The 19,075-nt window shown below is 39.4% G+C and overlaps 1 protein-coding gene across 6 annotated transcripts in view; it reads right to left on the bottom strand.

Moving 5' to 3' along the window:
• Positions 1 to 19,075, bottom strand: part of JAKMIP2 (janus kinase and microtubule interacting protein 2) — a 157,302-nt gene that overhangs the window by 120,556 nt on the left and 17,671 nt on the right. The window lies entirely within an intron of this gene.

The following is a 19,075-nucleotide window of genomic DNA, read 5'->3' as shown; positions in this document are numbered from 1 at the left end:
AAAAAAGAATGAGATCGTACCATTTGCCACCAAATGGGATGGAAGTAAAATAAGTAAAGCTAAATAAAATGCTAAGTAAAATAAGTCAGACGGAGAAAGACAAACACCATATGATTTCACTTACATGTGGAATCTGAAAAACAAAACAGATGAACAAACAAAATAAAACAGAAACAGACTCATAGATACAGAGAACAATCTAGTGACTGCCAGAGCGGAGAGAGGCAGGAGGATGGGTGAAATAGATGAGAGGGATTAAAAGGTACAAACTTCCAGTTATAAAATAAATAAATAATGGGGATATAATGTACAGCATAGGGAATGCTGTCAATAACATTCTAACAACTGTGTATGGAGATAGATGGTAGCTAGACTTATTGTGGTGATCACCCAGTAATGTACATAAATGTTGAATCATTATGTTGTAGACCAGAAACTAATATACTATTATATGTCAGCTACACTCCAATAAGAAAAAAAAAAAAAGAAGTATTTATTGCATATTTACTATGTGCCAGGAAACAACAAGTGAAGCAGGGCTTGCATGGAATTTTCAGTCTTGTGAGGGCAGACACATAGTTACAACACAAAACTATGTATGCAGTGGTGATAAGTGCTAAGTAGAAAAAGTAAAGCAGGGTGAGGGAGGGAGAGATGGGGGTTTATTTATGCAGCATGGGGAAGAACGTGTGTTGCTGGTGCTCAATAAATGCCTATTGCATAAGTGAATGAGTGCAACTATACACAGTCTCACATTTGTTCAGTTCGTCAGTCCTTCAAGAAATGATGTCCTGTGCTTAACTCTGTTATCCTCTCTCCCAGGTGTTCACATCTTAACTTTTTGAATTATCATCCCTACACTATTTTTATGTTAGGAGCAAATTAACTGTGGAAACATAAATATTAATGGCTTAGAAAAATGTCTAGCACAATGCTTGGCATATAGTAGGTATATTACAAGGCTGGTTGACTTACAGCACTGAAAACCTGAAATGGAACTGAATTTTCACTCTCCCTCTAGAATTCCATACACTATCCCAATCCTCTCTCTGAGAAACTTTCCAGATAATAACTGTAAGCATAATCGACCTTATTGAGTTCTTACTGTGATAAATAAATGAGTTGCTATGTTAACTCTTTAGATTATCATCATATGAATCCTCATACCAATACTATGAAGGAAGCACTCATCGATCCTCTTTTTCTATGGATAAGGAAACATTCTCAGAGAGGTTAGGTGACTGCTCTGTATCACACAGCTTGTATGAGGTCTGAAAGGTTAGGAGACAAGGCTATCTGATTTGACCCGAGCTAGCATTCTTCATCACTCACTTGCATTGTCTAAATAAACTTTATGTTATCCATTCAGTTTTTTTTTTAAAGATTTTATTTATTTGACAGAGAGAGACACAGCGAGAGAGGGAACACAAGCAGGGGGAGTGGGAGAGGGAGAAGCAGGCTTCCCGCGGAGCAGGAGAGCCCGACGCGGGGCTCGATCCCAGAACCCCGGGACCACGACCCAAGCCGAAGGCAGACACCCAACGACTGAGCCACCCAGGCGCCCCTATCCATTCAATTTGAAATAGCTTTTATGTAGAAGGCTGTTTAACCTGTTAAAGGCACAAAAATTACTCATGGTACTTGAATAACAGTACTTGAGCGGGTGTGTATATGGAGGAGAAATGCTCTCTTCTACTTGGAATCTGTGTATTCCTCATGATAAAATGCAAACATTAGACTTTGATCTCAAAGGAAACTAACAGCCCAGATATTTTAAAAATCTCTGTCTGTTCACTAATAAGATGAAGTTGAAGTTGGGCAAGACAGAAACCCAGATTAGTACATTATTCTTATTGTCTCTCCATTATCCTAGAAAATAACCCATGCATGAACTACCTGATTGGAGAGTCTAGTGCTATTCAGTTTTTATTTGAGAATATTCCATAGAACCTAATGGATGCAGGGAATCTGTCTAGGGGATTGGTCTACCTTCTCTTGTTTTTGGTCTAGGATATTACATTCTAGTTGGCTCTCGTTTCCTTGTGAACTCTCTAGAGCTACCAGAAGACCCCTGAAGTGCTTAACCACGTAGTAATGTTCTTCTCCAAAAGGCTCAGTGTTGAAAAACAGAACTGAAAGTCATGCTCCTCTGATGAGGCTTTTTCCAAGGTTAATCAAAGCCTGAATTCAATATCCCTTCCCTGCAGCACCCAGCTGTTTCCCTCTTTCTCTATCTCTCTCTTTTTCCCTTCCTACCTAGCTGCCTCACTTGTTTCTCAAAGAAAAAAGACAAACAAATGAGCCAACACAGAGAGTTGTCCTATCTCCAAAGGGTAGCTGGAGATATCAAGAAGACTCAGGATGGCTAATGAAATTTTTTTCCCATTACTCTTGGCAAAGCAAACCAAGTCATCCCCAGCCTGTCATGCCATATTTTGTGATGACAGGGGACGCTATGCCTATGATAAGGAGCCACCAGTTTCCAACTTGACCCTTGGTGTGACATTATTAAGAACATGCTCAGATTCTTAAACACTCACTGAAGAAACATTCTATGACATTTATAAATAAACTCTTAAAGGCCAGTTGTATTAAAAAATGAATAAAAGTCCAAAACAGTTGTCCAAAATTTATTATATACTTTAAACCTATTAAACCATAAATACCGTTTCAAAGCAAAAGATGCAAAGCAAACTAACTGTGCTGCTTACAAAAATAATTACAGTATTTATTTTATAAAATGAATCATTGTTCACTAAAGATCTTAAGGTTTTGCAATGGGACAAAACTTTTAGATTTTATGATGGATGTATTTCCATCCTGTCAAGGTATTATTCTGACTGTACATAGATCCTCACTTGGACATCTCAAAGTTTAAATGGGAGACTCTCATTGGAAACGAGATCTGCCTTCAGCACCTATTAGAGGCCTATTGGGCACTCCCCAAACAACAGGTCTGTTGGGAAAACACAGACAAACCTTGAGGGGTGAAACTTGGATGTATACTAATAAACACCAATGACCTGAGAATAGCACATTAGCAAAAATATTTGCCAGTGCAGGAAAATGAAGACTAAAACTGTCTTGAAATGACTTGGACCACTCAAGATCTCTTCTTTTAGACCCCCAGACTTTTGCGTTTGTTACATTCTGCCTGATTGACTATTCTTTGCTTTATTAAGCAGAAATTACCAAGAGTAGCAGTTTTGGCTTGCGGTCTCTGCATCATCTCTGTAATGACTAGTGATTGACTGTCTTTGCTGTGGCCTTAGAGTCCACCCAAGAGGATAAGAATGTCCATCCTTCCTTCATCACTACAGACTGACATAGAGGTTTCAGCTCTCATGTCTGATTTTTATGGCCTTTTGTACTCTCCCCTTTACTGTTAACAATTATATTTCTCACATCTGCTATTGAACCTGCAAATAATAGACTCTCCTCTGACCTGTCCCTTTGTTTTTCTCCTGAGAGCTTAAAGACTAAAGAGCCAACTTTGATGGCTGAGTTTAAAAACAAAAATAAAAAACACAGTTCTGGAGTAATGTTATTATGAATTCCAAATACAGGACATTAACTTTAGTTCCTGAACTTTTGTGAATTTATTTTTGTTCTTTTGCCTATGCAGAAGCTCTCTGAGCTTCAGATTCATCATCCGTAAAACTGTGCACACAATTTAGGTAAGTATTAATATGTCATATAGTATAATAGAGATAGATGATATGTCCTTATAGTAATACAGATAGGCATTTATAGTTATTAATGTTTCTGATTATTAGTTGTGTTAAAGATAGATGAGGTTTCCAGAGAGCTGAATTCTGGGGAAGTGATATCAGATTTTGAACTTCTGAGGGTATACAATCCAAGTTGAGAAAATCCAAAATAAATATATGGTTAGAAAGAAGTGGACGTTTGCATTTATCAGACTCAGCCACAGGAAATAGATACACTTTCTCAGGATTCTTTGGAGCATCCAAGCTATCCTAACATAGCAGGGCTTCAACAAACTTCAAACACTGCTTAATGGCCTTTCATTCAGATGTGTCTGATAGAGGTATTTTCTCATCTAATTCTCCCTAGAAAACCCTGATGACCTAAGTTGTACCTATGGATTAAAAATAGCAACAGAATTAATCAGAAATAGACCTCGAATCTGTCAGAAGAATCATTTTATGAAGCCAATTGCTCATCCGAGACTTTAGATATTCTTATGCTTTAAGAACTATTTATTTACATATAAATATATGTAAATATAATATATAGAAAACAATAAATGTATGAAATGAAAATATATAATTTATAAATGTATATGCAAAGCATTTGTCATGGAGCCTGAAACATGTAAAGTATTCATGAAAAATTAGCTAGTCCCATTACTGCAGAATTATCTGCCAAAATATCAACCAATTATACAACTGTATTTTTGTACATGCATCTTTATTCACTCATTCACTAGTATAAAGATATACACTTTTTGTTTTTGTAAAAATGATATTACTCAGAAATTCTCACTTACATACATTTGAGGCATTACTGCTGTTCACATATTTGACTTTATAACGGGTAACTCAGTAGTCCGTTGGTTTGCTTCAGCATAGCTTATTTTGTGATTTCTATGTCTTTAAACATTTATAAGCCAATTATTCTAATAAAAAAATAAAGTCACTGAATGGGCCAGGGCCCATAAATTAGTGCTTTAAGGCAGAAGATTGAATTTTTCTCGTAATAGCTTTTCCCAGGACCAACCCTCCATGCAGAAAAAGCTGTCTTACGTGTTCAATGTTCATTAACAATGAGGCAGCGTTAGGATTCCAAGGACGTGAAAAAGACTCCAGGTAAGTACAAATGCCCTTCTCCTTGCCCACATGCCATAGAGCTGGCATTTCTGTACCCAGCAGAGTCATTCCGAGTTCTTTTAAAAAACAAGGTCCTTATCAATTTCAGTGGTGCCATGGCGCAACCAGAGAAGGCTGTGTAACCAAGCGCAGGAAAATGAAATCCTCCCCATTTCCCGGCTGGGGATAAAGGCCGAGAATCACGACATATATAAACATCACTGTCAGAGAAATTACTTCAAATATCACTTCTATCTAGCCACCAACAGGTTCTGTTATACGGGCAAATTAAACAAGTTGAAAAACAAAAATTGCAACAATGAACACAGCTGGCCTGAAAACATGAGGATGCTAGCAATAAAAACTAGTCATTACCAATGATGTAAATAAACAGAGGCTGACTTTTGTTCTGATGCGGTCTCATGGCCACTTGGTCTACCGTATCATATGTCCCGTGGACTAATTCGGGAGACTTCCCCTTGTCTTCTCTCTTCCTGCCTCTGCTTCCTGCAACCCATCTTCAAAGGGCCATGGAGTTATTGCCTGACTTTGTCTCTTTCTACTCAAAATCAGAAGTGACTTCCCCTTATCAGATCACTTGGTTTTATTTAAACTGCTCCAAAGTTCAACTCCAGATGATCTTTTTCAGGCTTATTGTCCCAGACTCTTCCCTCATCCTTTGTTCCAACCAAATTGAGCTCTCGTTATTCTCCATATACGCCCTGCCTTTATATCTTTGCACGAGCTATTCACCCTGTCTAGAATGTCTAAATGCAAAAATCTCCTCAAAGCCTGGGTTTGTTTAACTGTTTACTTGCTGACATATATTCTTCAAAGTGTATCTTATATATGCTACCTCCTGGGAGGAGCCATTTTCCCATACATTATTATTTATAACAAAAACTGGAAACATTTACTGATTGTTTTCACTGTGCTAGGCACTCTACTAAACGTTTCATAGACTTAAGTAACAAATGAGAAAAGTGTAACAGTGTGAAAGAGTGCAGAATGCCAGGGTTCAAATCTTGGCTCTACAGATTGTTTGCTGATGAACTTGGGAATTTCTTTACTTTCTGTGTATACAGCGTTGCCATGTATAAAAAGGAGAGAGTTATAATAGAGCTAATACTAATAAAGTTATTATAGAGATTATGTGAAATGACACATAGAAAGCCCTTGGAACAATTCCTAGCACACTGTAATTACAGTATAAATATCTGAGCCTGCTATTATTATACCTCACAATATGCTATGAGGTAGATGTTGTCATTATTCCCATTTAAGAGATAAAGAAACTGAGGTTCACTCATGCTGAAAACATGTCCCGAGTAACATAGATAACAGGTGACAGATCCAGAACGTACACACACAAATCTGTCAACGGTAAACCTTGATCTTTTCTGCGAGGCAGGCAGACTAGCTGTCTTTGGTTTCAATCTAGTGGTTTTCCTGAGTGGAAGTTAAACAATAACAACAACCACGTTTGCTGACATTTACTGAATTCTCACTATGGAGTATGTGTCAGGCGCCGGTACTCAACGCGTCATGCATTAGCTCATTAACTTTCACAGCTGACTTCACTGGAAACCATCTCTATCCAAGTTTTACAGAGGAGGAAACTGCTTTAGAGAAACTTATTCAGTCACACAGCTTATAAGTGACAGAGCTAGGACTCAAACTTAGACTCTTATTGAAATGATACTCTGCCTTACTTTTAGCTGCATTATTCCTTTCCTTCTCTGTCCTTCCAGTTCTCTTAGCAGAAACTATTTTCTCTGTCACTGGGCACTTGGTTAGTTGTGCTCACACCTGACACCACTGCCAACCTGTCAATCACCTGAAAAGCTAGACCCTGTCCCATTCACATTACCTGCAGAACAAGATCTTCCAAGCAGTAGAAGCCTAAGAAATCTTGGACTGAATTGACCTTCATGTTGGAACTTGGATCATAAAGAATCAAATGTTGCATAGAAAATATTTTGCATATATGCTGACACTTTAAATTATAATGACAAAGGGTTTGAATCCAGTTCCTCTAAGAATGACTAATGAATGACGGACAACTTTCACATTAGTTGAAAGGCTCCGCCTTGAAATTGGATTGAGCTGGAATCAAGACCCAAGCTTATGATATTTTTGCTTGTTTTACTTATCCATTCCAAACCTCAGTTTCCTTATCTTTGAACAGAAGAATAATACGTCCTTCTTAGGGTTTTTGATATGATTAAATGAAAATATTCATGAAAGCTACTTAGCATGGTGACTCATACACGGTAAGCACTCAGCAAGGTTCGTATGATAACTAAAAATTGTTTTAAAAGTCAAATAATTAAAGAATAGCTCCTTGATCACTCAAGCAAATTGCTCTTGCTCAGATCTAAAATCTTCCTGAAGGAAGATCACAAATATTATGAAATAAACTTGAGTGAAGGTGTGAGAAGAGAAAATAAATAACTCTCCAAGAAAAGGTGCCCTGAAAGGGCCAAGCATGTGAGAAATGGCAGGAAAGCAGGCCATTTGGTGGTAAACAGCTTCATTCTTAACCCAAGGGACACAGTCTCCAGAGGATACCTTGTGTTGTTAAGATGTGTCATGAAGGCCCCACGGTGAGGGTTTCCCTTTGTTCTCTAGTCTCACTGAAAGAGTGAATTTCACTGTAGTACCCATTTATTTGTAAATTCCGATCTCTAATTTACTAAGAGTTGCAAGACTGAGACTGGCTGAAAAGTGTTAGAGCCAATAAGAAAAAAAGAGTAAGCACAGATTTCCCAAGGAAGATATCACTCATATTGCCAGCAAATACAAATATAGATACAGATATATTCCTTTAAGCAACAAGGAAGTCTGTATTACATGAAATTACAGTTTTAAAGATTCCTGACTGTTATGGACTGAACTGTGTTTTCCCAAAAGTCATATGTTAAAGTCCTAACCCGCAATGTGACTGTATTTGGAGATAGGGCCTTTAAAGAGGTAATGAAGGTTAAAATGAAGTCAAAAGGATGGGACCTTAATCTGATAGGACTGGTGTCCTTACATGAAAAGGAAGACACCAGAGGTCTTTCTCCATATAACAGGGGAAAGAACATGTGGGACAAAGTGAGAGACAGCCTTTTATAAATCGGGAAGAAAGGTCTCACCAGGGACCAACTTTGCTGGCACCTTGATCTTAGGGCCTCCAGAATTGGGAGAAAGTGAATTTTCTGTTGAAGCTACCCAGTCTGTAGTATTCCATTATGATAGCACAAGCAGACTCATATACTAATATTTGTATTAAACGATTTCCTGTCGTCCTATAAAAATAATGGTTATATTTTTCCAATGATGAGGCAAGATGGCTTACTGGATAAAGGACTTTTGTGTCTCTTTCAAGTCAAGGAGTCCATTTGGGAGATGTAGTTTGGATCTTCTAGCTTTCACACTTCAGACAAAAAGAAAAAAATATTAACACCCCACACATAACACTTGTTTTATAAAGTATCTCTTTATTAGGAATCTCTTCCCTAAGTACCTCCCTCCAGACATGAAGCACAGGCAAAGTTCCACAGGGAAACAAAGACCAGTCACACAGCAGAAATCAGCATAAACTTAGCTGATACAGGCTCTTTGTTACATAGATTTTACCCTTTGTCCTTCTGAAATTTAAATTCTTTCTGGTTGGAAGAAATTTTACAATTCTGTCTTTTTAGGCTAGCCACACTTGGTAATTTTTGGTCAAAGAGGGCAGAATAAAGCCAGGGCCTGCAGAGACTGATGAGGCTTTGCTGACCTTCTAGAACTGCAGGCTTAAAGAGGTGCTGTGGTTTATACTGATTTGAGAGCAGTCATTCATTCATTCATTCATTCTTCCAAAAAATACCTTTTGAGGCCTTCTCTGTGTCTGGTACTGGACAAGGCTCTGGGGATACATACAGCCCTAGTCTGCCACCAGCTTACAAACTAGTATGTAAATACAGACTACCATATGAAATTAACCAAATGAATAAATAAGGCATTTACCGATGACAGAAAGTGCTTAAAAGATCATAAAAAAGAGTAATGAATGACTTTAAGTTGTCATATGGAGTGAGTCTGAACTGCAATCCACTAAGATGGGGGGAGGAAAATCCAGGACAACCGGTACCAAGGCTCTGGGGAAAGAAGCAGCTCTGTGTGTCTGAAAATCAAAAACAAGGATGGCATGGCTGGGGTCAAAAGGGGCACTAGATCCAAAGAGCCAGGCAGAACTTGATCAGGAGCATTGAGGAGGTATTCTTCTGCTTTGAGAAAACACAGCAGGAGTTTAAGGTAAGTGAGTCTAACTACAAACAATGGCCCATAGGCCAAATGGAGCCTCCAGCCTGTTTTGGTGAATCAAGTTTGTCTGGGGCAGAGCCAGGCCCAGTGGCTTAAGTATTGTCTATGCTTGCTTTTGTGTACAAGTGCAGAACTCAGTGGTTGTAACAAAGACTGTATGGCCCACAACACCTAAAATCAATTTACTATCTAGCCCTTTACAGAAAAAGTTTGGTCTAGTGGAAGCAGGGAGAGCTCTCGAGAGCCTGTGCATCATCCACTGGAGAGTTGATGACAGCTCGGACCAGACTGATTGGTAGCAGTACAGAGGTAGGGAGGTAAACAGATCTAGGGCATGCTTTGCAAGAAGAGCTGACTGAATCTGTTAAAGGATGAAACATGGTGGGGTAGAGAGGAGAGGATAGAGAGGAATCAAAATATTCTTAGCTTTTTGGCATGAGCAACGGAGTGGATAAGAAGGTCATATGCTGCGTTAGGGGGTTTTGGATGGGGGGAGGGGGGGTAGCTTTGTGGGGCAGGTGAGAATAAAGAGCTACTGGAGAATGTTTAGTTCAAAAAGGGAAATGCCTTTTTATAAGGCCTGAGTGTTGCTTTTGCTTTTTCAACCCAGTGCAGGGATTCTCAAAATAACCCAATGACTTCTTCTCCTTCTGTGTTCTATAACACAAACAAAAGCCACATGGCCAGGAGAATAATAACTGACATTTCCTCGATGCTAAGCTATAAACATTCTGCAGGCAGGGACCATGCCTGTATTCCTCACCACTGTATCTCCATGCCTAGCCCAGGAGCTGCCACATAGTAGGAGCTCAATAAATACAAGTTTTGAAAGTGAACTGAAGAAATAATCAGCAACCATTTACTATAACATCAGGAACTTGATGGAAGTACTTCACAAAAATTACATTATGTAATCTTTACAAAAATCCCTCAAGCTAGGGGCGCTTGGGTGGCTCCATCGGTTAAGCATCTGACTTCGGCTCAGGTCATGATCTCAGGGTCCTGGGATAGAGCCTCACGTCACACTCCCTACTCAGCAGGCAGTCTGCTTCTCCTTCTCCCTCTGCCTCTCCCCACTGCTCGTGTTCTCTCTCTAATAAATAAAATCTTTTAAAAAATCCCACCAGCTAGTTGCTGATACACCAATTCTACCGAATTAGGAACTGAGACTTAAGCAAGGGATCACAAATATGAATGCCTGCCCTACAGAGTTGAGTTAGGAGGCAAAAATGGGTGAAAGGAACCATATATTGATTAATGGGAACTGGTACAATGACATCTTTCCTTATGCCATCCATCCAACTGCTTCTTAGCTTCCACCAAGAATTGTTCTTTGAAAAAACAGCCACCCAATATTGCCAGGTCTGATCTTCCAAGAGAAGCTGGAAATCCAGTTTACTTCATAAATGTAAACTCTCTCAGTTAAAGGAAAAAAAAAAAGACAATGTCCTGGAGCAAGCATGAAAAAGTCCAGTCCTACCAGGCATCCCTTACACTTTCCTTTATGCACCGTCTCTCTGGTGGGGAGAAATAAAAGCTCACCTACTCCTTAGTAAATATTATTGGTAAATCTGGTATAACACACTGTCCCTGTGTGCTCAGCCAAATGTATTTTTTGTTGAAGATGTTTCTTATACTAGCTAAGGGTTGCACTAGGCACTTGCTTTTTGTGTCTGGAACACTGTAGCCATTCTCTGGTGTTTGAACATCTGCCTGATGACTAGAGTGAAAGCCCAAATCATACTGTGCAAGTGGCTAATGAATTCACGTAGTCTTCCTGACACAATGTTGCAACAATGCTGACCTCGCTGTGCCAACAAGCCCTGCAATCTTAGAACTAAAGACACCAAATGCTTCCTTTTTTTTTAAGATTCCTTTCTTGTTACTAAGTCTGGTTTTTGGACACCGGGTATCATGTTGATGGTTCCAACTTAATTAAATTTCATAAAATAAGAGATTAAAAAATGCCATCACTGGCTTCTCCTTTCAATTTTAGCACAACCACCTCCACATAGTGTTAACAAGGAGGGAAATAAGGCATTTAAAATATCTAACAAATTCTGTTTGGTGAACAATTACTGACTGCCAAATATATGCCAGGATCTGTGCTAGGTCCCAGGATATGAAATGACCAAGCCATTGCCCCTGCCCACGAGTACTCATGTTCCAGTGGGGGAAACAGACTCATAAATAATAGATTGAGACACATGCTATCATAGAAGGATTACAAAATGCTCTGGGAACTTAAATAAAAGGATGATTAATAATGACTTCATGGGGGCAGAACTGGGAGAAGTCTAGGTCAAGGGAAGCTACATAGGAAAGGTTACAACTTAGCTCTAACTTTAAGGATGGCTGGCAGTTCATAGGTGCATTCTGGGTAATACAAGCAAGAGCTATCAAAGATTTACCATGAGTAAGGTACTGTGCTGAGCACTTACACCTCATTCTTCACAGCTATCCAATAAATTAAACTTGTTTTACATTCCCATTTTTCAGGTTAAGAAACTGAGTCCCAGAAAGGTAAAATCACGTAGCCAGGCCTCACAGCTAGTTATTGACAAAACTTGCAGACTATTTCATGTCCGTATGACTTGAAAGCCTGGGCTTTTAGACATTATATTCTATCACCAAGCAGGATAAGCAGCATGTAGACAAAAAATAGAATTGTGTGAGGATTAGCAATTAGCCCATTGTAAGTAGAAGATAGCTTGCATTCGTGTGTGTTGGGGTGGGAGGTACAGGTAAGGAGCAGCTGGGAAAATTTCAATATAAGACTTATAAACTGGGTCCAGACTTTAAGACTACAGAGTTGGAGCTTTACTCCACAGGCAAGCAAGGACTCTGGATGCTTGAAAGGACCAGAATAATGTGATCAAGAATGAGCTCATCAGATAAACCCAGGAGCTCTGGAGCAGCTTTGGAGAAGCCAAATGCTAGAAGTTATTTAAAGTTTATTGAAATAGTCCAGACAAAAGATGATGATGGTCTAAACTCAGGTACTGGCAGTGATGACAAAGAAAAAGACAAGGATGTATAAAGATGCTGTGGAGGGAGAATCAACATGATTTCAGAATGACTGATTGGAGGGATGAAGGAGAGGTACCATGGATGACACTAGGGAATCTGGCTTGAATAACTGGTTAGGTATTGACGTGAAATTTGGGATATAAGGGGCAGGTCCATGGACGTTCAAGTTGATAAGTCAAAGAAATAATTGGTAATATAAAATCTTTTCTTGAAAACATAGATTTAGGAGCCATAAAAAGGGAGAGATCCCCTGCACCCAGGCAAAGTGTGACAATGAGAGGAAAAGGAGGACGTTAAGACACAGTAGCAATGCCAGCCGTTATACTCATACATGGATGTTCCCGGTAAGGTTTAACCTGACAATAAACATGATTCTTCCCAGTGCCTCTGTAATCTGTTTTTGCTAATTGTTTGAAATTAACCAAGCCTGAGTAACTTTTCTTTTTACGACTAGTCCATGTACAAGCGTTTAATGGCTGGCGGATCTGAGCATGACTGATACCCCAGTATCAGTGTATTGAACCTATTCCAATTCTAATCTACAATGAGAACTTAGCTCATTTAATGAATCTACATATGTGTATATACTATATACTACTTTAACAAAGAAGAACACAGGTTACCTACAAACGTCCATATGAAAGTATCATAAACAGGTAAGTGTATCACTGCAAAGGGAAGGGTCCATTATGAATATTTAAATGTTTTTTAAAAAGGAACAGTCACTGTGATCACTAATATTTCAACTAGAGTGAATTAAATGGAAGTACAATGCTTTGAAAGAATTACTTTTTAAAGCATGTTATAGAAGAATTTTATCAAAGACAATTTGCATTTGTGTTGTCTTTACAGGAAAAATCATTTGTCAGTAAAGGTCAATAAAAAACAACAGGGAGGCTCTTGCCCTCACCCCTTACCCTGGTACGTGCAGAGATTAGAACATTCTAACCACTTAGCTTTAGAATTACTGCACACTTTACTTTCTGAGCTATTCAGAAAGGCTCTGTTCATGAAAAGTTCCCATGGTTATAAAACATGAAACAAAAAAACTTGTCCAACATGTTATGTTGTATTTATTTTTCTTTTTGTTTGAGGATTTGAAAAAGCTTTGCAAACAAGACCTAATAAATCTCTTTAAGGTAGTTGCTTCTGGGAACTCTTCGCCCCTGAATGGAGGCTGGGGACAGGTAAAGGGAGAACAGAGACGGAGAGGAGACAAGGAGGGTGGAAAGGCACCTGCTGTCATCTAAAGTCTCCAAAGAAGCCCAGGGCTGCACACATTTGTCCTGCAATAGGACTTGTCAACATAAACAATGAGTGCTCTACCCTTCTCCTGTGACGGCTGCTACTTCTAGATTTTGCCATCTGTTAACACAGGTGAGCAACAGTGAACAAAACACCAGAAATGCACAGGGTAGGGAAGCAGAACAAGGAAGACAAGAAAGAATAATGACAGTGCTTCATGTGTTCAGCAAACTGTGCTAGAGACTGTCCATTTATAGTAGGTACTCAGTAAATACTTAGTCTCATCCCTAATTTATGCTATGTTCAATGAACATGAGGAAGAGACTAGCAGAATTTGACATAAATGCTCTAATTTATTCTTTTTGATTAAGGAAACTGGTTTTTATAGAGAAAAAGAAGAGAGTTTCTGTGAATTACAACTGCTGATCATGACAAAGCTAATTTATTTATCGGTACTTGGAGGCATGAAGGAAAGAGGGGGCACAGTGCTGGGTCAAGGTTGGCTTATATGCTGTGTAAAGTGATTACACCCAGGTAAGACACATTCCATTCATAGAAAATATTACTACCAAAAATGAAGAACCTAAGGGATAAGGGACAGAAGTAGCCACTGGGACGAAGAATACCAATTATATACAAATCTCTTCTGGGGCACCTGGGTGGCTCAGTTGGTTAAGCGACTGCCTTCGGCTCAGGTCATGATCCTGGAGTCCCGGGATCGAGTCCCGCATCGGGCTCCCTGCTCGGCAGGGAGTCTGCTTCTCCCTCTGACCCTTCCCCCCTCTCATATGCTCTCTCTCTCTCATAAATAAATAAAATTAAAAAAAAAAAAGTTTCTATATACAAATCTCTTCTCTAGTGGAGTGGACTATTCAGGGTAGGGAAAGTCTTCAGAAATGAAGTCATTGCCTTAGTTCCTGATTTTGAAAGCAGAGCAGAGACTGTGATGTGGCATTAGGGAGACATCTTACTCTCTCTACCTACAAGATTAAACTTGTTCTTAGATCTTCATAAAAATCTGAAGACGACCTTTGAAAAATTATAGCTTTCACAAGACAAGAGAACTACTGAAATCAGCCAAGTCAGGTATAGTACCCCAGTGGCTCTGCTGTCAGATAGGACAACATACCCATGGGATGAATCCAGCCCTTGCCACTTAACCTGGGCCTAGTTCTGTAATCTAGTTATGTACTCTCTACGCCCAGTTTCCTTTTTTATGACATGAGTAATAATAATAATAATATCTATAATATCTACCTCCCAGGGCAACATAATGAAATGAAATAAGGCATGTGGACACTTAGCAAAGCGTCTACCAAGTAGTAAGAATTCAACATATATTAGTTTATGCTGGTAGCAATTTTTAAAAATCCTGGGATAATAATGCACTTACTGCGAGGCTTAGTATCCATCCATACCATTCTGAAAAGCATTCTCATGATTTTTGATAAAATAGATGTGATTTTGACATAAATATATTTGATTTATATATATATATCAATTAATGCAAAAGTTTATATATACTTATCAACCCATAACCCGCAGGATCTGCTTTTACTTTTTCTTTTCTGGAATGTATCAAATACTAATAGTGATTAACTTGTTTTTCTTTTCAAAATATAAGCCATGTTTTTTTTTTTTTTTTTTTTAAACTCATGCATAAGCTATATCATGTGTTACTTAACTTCTAAGGACAAATTTACCTATTAAAATGTTATTCGGGGCCGCCTGGGTGAGATGGTATATCAATGAAATTAATGATTAAAGATAGACCATACAGGGCGCCTGGGTGGCTCAGTTGGTTAAGCAACTGCCTTCGGCTCAGGTCATGATCCTGGAGTCCCTGGATCGAGTCCCGCATCGGGCTCCCTGCTCAGCAGGGAGCCTGCTTCACCCTCTGACCCTCCCCCCTCTCATGTGCTCTCTCTCTCTCTCATTCTCTCTGTCTTAAATAAATAAATAAAATCTTTGAAAAAAAAAAAAAAAAAAAAAAAAAAAAAAGATAGACCATACAGTCACATGGGGAAATGCTTCTGTGAACCCTAGTCTAGGGCATTCATCCAGCATATATTTTTAACCCCTCTTTAAATTAAGAGAGAAGAGCATTCCAAGAGCGTGTTTAAGAAACAGAAAGGGGAGCACATGAGTAAAAGACTAGTAGAATTTGACAATTAAGAGGTGTGTGAGGTCAATTTGTAGGACTATATAAACTTTGACAAGGAGGCTGTCTTTATTCGATGGCTCTAAAGTGAAAATTGTGATCTGGTTTATGTTTAAAAAGATTGCTCTGCTTTCTGTGAGGAGGGGAGAGAGGCAGGCAATCCCACCAGTGGGTTAGCAAGGTGGTTCCAGTAGGAAGCTGGTGGCTTCAACTAGGAAGAAATAGAGATGGAAAAGTAAGCCAATTTAGGGAATGTTTGGAGGTAAAATTATACAAATGTTAATAGATTGGATGCGTGGTATCAGAGAAAGAAAGAAACCAAAAGCAGCTCCATAAACTGGCTTTAGAAATTTAGAGCATATTAATGCCATTTACTACAACAGAGACTGGGGAAGGATGAGCTTGTCCTCAGTGTGACAGGCACATAAGTCAAGAGTTCTACTTTGTCCCTGTTAAATACGAAAAACTAGTAAACACATTAGTGGAGATGTTAAATAGGTGACTGAATCTGGACTTCCAGGAAGTAGGACCGGAAATGGTGTTGTCATCCTCGAGATGAGAATTTGTGAAACGACCCCGGGGGAATGTAGCTAGACAGCTGGAGGAGATCTGGGATGGAGCCTGAACTCCAATATTTAGAGGTGAGAAGTAGAAAAGGGACCAGCCACAAGAACAGAGGGAGCCAGGGAAACAGGAGAAATAATCAGTGAGTGTGTAGTAATAGAAACCACAAAGGGAAAACCCATAAGGGACTGGAGAATCTAATCGGAGAGGTCAAAAGCCTTACCTGAGACATCAAGATATAAAAAGGTCAGGATAAGAAAAGGACTAAATGACTAGAATTTGGCATCTCAGTGGTCACTGGAATTTAAATGCAGTCCCAGGGCAGTGACGGGATTGGAAGCCCCTCTAGAGCTGGTTAAGGAGAAGGTGTGTAATGAGTAGGTGTAGGCAGCACTGAGAAACAGCTCAACAGGTATTGCTGGGAAGGGCAGAATATAAATGAGGCAGTGATTAAGGGAGATGTTGAAGTCAAAAGAGATGTAAGAGAGTATCGTATGCTGATGTGAGTAGTATAGTTGAGAGGAAGAAATGGATGATTCAGGAAAAAGAGAACACGACTGCAGGGGCCAAGACCTTGAGAAGGGGAGAGGAGCTCCACTCTGGCCTCCACAGGCACAGGCACCCTTCGACTGTGAAAGGTAGGAGGCCCATACATATGGTAGAACTATGACCTCGTGTAAGTATTAGGCAGGCGGGAAGGAAATAGGAGTAATTAAAGAGTTAAATAAGGGCACTGGGGAGAATCTTCTTCTTTTAGTGTCCCTTAGTATCTGTATTTATAGTAAACAGAATTTTATAAAGTAAGAGGTTCTCAGAGCACCTGGGTGTGTCAGTCAGTTAAGCATCTGCCTTCAGCTCAGGTCATGATCCCAGGGTCCTGGGATTGAGCCCCACATCAGGCTCCCTGCTCAGGGGGGAGCCTGCTTCTCCCTCTCCCTGTGCCCCTCCCCCTGCTCCTGCTCTCTCTCTCTCATGCACGCTCTCTCTCAACTAAATAAATAAAATCTTAAAAAAAATTCATGTAAGAGGTTCTCAAAAAAGCTCCTAAATCAAGGCGTTCTTACTAGTTACACAGCAAGAAAAGAGTTGACAAATATACAGTTGTTTCCAATATATACAAAATACCTGGACTACTATATGTTGACAGTGTGGTGCTCTTGATGAAAAACACTATACACCAGCCACTGTATTAATTCTTCTTAGAGTTAATAAATGCCTATACGGTCTTGTTATGTACCAGTACTGTTCTAAGAATTTTATAAATATTAACACATTTAACTCCCAAAATAAGATTGATTATGCAGGCAGCATCATTCCCATTTCACATATGAGGACTCTGAGGCACAGAGAGGTTAAGTAACTTATCTAGAGCCACACAGCTAATTCAGAGAGCTAAGACTCAAACCAAGGCACTTTGATGCCAGAATCCTCGCCTTCTGACTGTGTCCTCACATCGCCTTTCCTCTTTGTCCCTTTTTCTAATAAGACACCACTCATATTGGATTAGGGTCCCACTCTAATGACTTTAATTCTAATTAATCCTAATGGGCTTAACTCCAAATATGTCACGTTATATGTCACATTAGGGGTTAAGGCTTCAACATATGGATATGAGGCAAACACAATCCAGTCCATACCAGGTTGTTTCCAATTTTTTGGTAGTATAAGTCATGCTGATGACAAATGATAAAGTGATCTTAATAGCATAATTGCTAGGTCAAAGGGTATGTCATTTAAGGCTTTTGATATTAATTGCCAAGTTGTCTTCTAGAAATGTGTTCCCCTGGAAACTCTTGCCAGTAGAGTATCAGGATGAAAACACAACCATTTTAAAGAGTAATATATGTGTGTAAAAATCTCTAGCCCTGAACTAAATCTTAGCTCTACCATGTCTTGACTATCTGTGACAAGAGGCAAGTGACCGCAGACTATTACTGGCAGCCATTTGTTTGCTCCTGCTATTCCATCTGAATTCTGGGAAGCGAAGGAGAACTTTGTGAAAACAAAGAGACAGAATAGCCTGGATTGATGCATTCAGACAGCTTCCTTTAGGATCTTTGTTGCTTGCTTTAAATTACTCCCTTTCAGTTCTTCACATTGCATTAATGGGAAGAGGAAACCCAATTTATCTCGCTGAAAAAGAGGAACACAGCAGGGCAGAAGAGGTGTGGGAATGTGCTGGTTAATTTGGGATGGGCTCTGAGGCTGTCTTGTCTAGCTTCCTGCTAAGCTAACACAGTTGAAGGGGAGCCTTTTCCTACTCAGCATTCTCTCCATAAATACTCTGTTCTGCTGTCTCCTGCTGGGGTCAGGTTACCACAGGCTTCTGAAGATCCGAGAGGCACTGCAGGGAAGTAAGTTTGGAATCACTGCTTCCTCTTCAGTGCCTTTTGTCTCTGAAGCCTGATGCCTCCACAGCTGGGAGAATATTTTTAATTTAGAGGCAGAAAGGAATCTCAAAATGAACTAGAGAGAAGGTCATTCTTACACGCAGGGAATAGAGAGAGCTTATCCATGTATCCATGTCTTTAACATGGTTCCTGGGCTACAGGAACAGTTAATGAATTGGGCACTTTTAGGTTGAATGTAGTTTTGGTGAGTCAAAAAATATCATGGAAGAGGGAAAGAAAAATTTGGTAGGAAGAGGGAACGCTATTTAAAAGCAAATAACTGAAAGTTGACTATATTTAATGTTTCTATCATTACATTTTCCCTCACTTATGTCAAACAAATCAAGAGTATGGAAAAGTAGAAAATTAAATAAAATTATAAGTGACCTATCACATAAAGTGACTTGTTATCCGTCAGACAATATGGTGGTATGCAAAATGTTTAGAGATGCAGAGGCAGACAGCTGTAACCAGCTGTGTGGCCTCAGCAAAGTAAACCTCTCTCAGGTTCACTCTCATCCCATGACATAGGAGGATATTTATACCCACTTAACAGA

The sequence above is a fragment of the Halichoerus grypus genome, chromosome 2 (genome assembly GCF_964656455.1).
Source record: "Halichoerus grypus chromosome 2, mHalGry1.hap1.1, whole genome shotgun sequence".
Classification (NCBI taxonomy): domain Eukaryota; kingdom Metazoa; phylum Chordata; class Mammalia; order Carnivora; family Phocidae; genus Halichoerus; species Halichoerus grypus.
The sequence above is the reverse complement of the archived record's forward strand: the minus strand, read 5'-3'. Positions and strand labels throughout refer to the sequence as shown.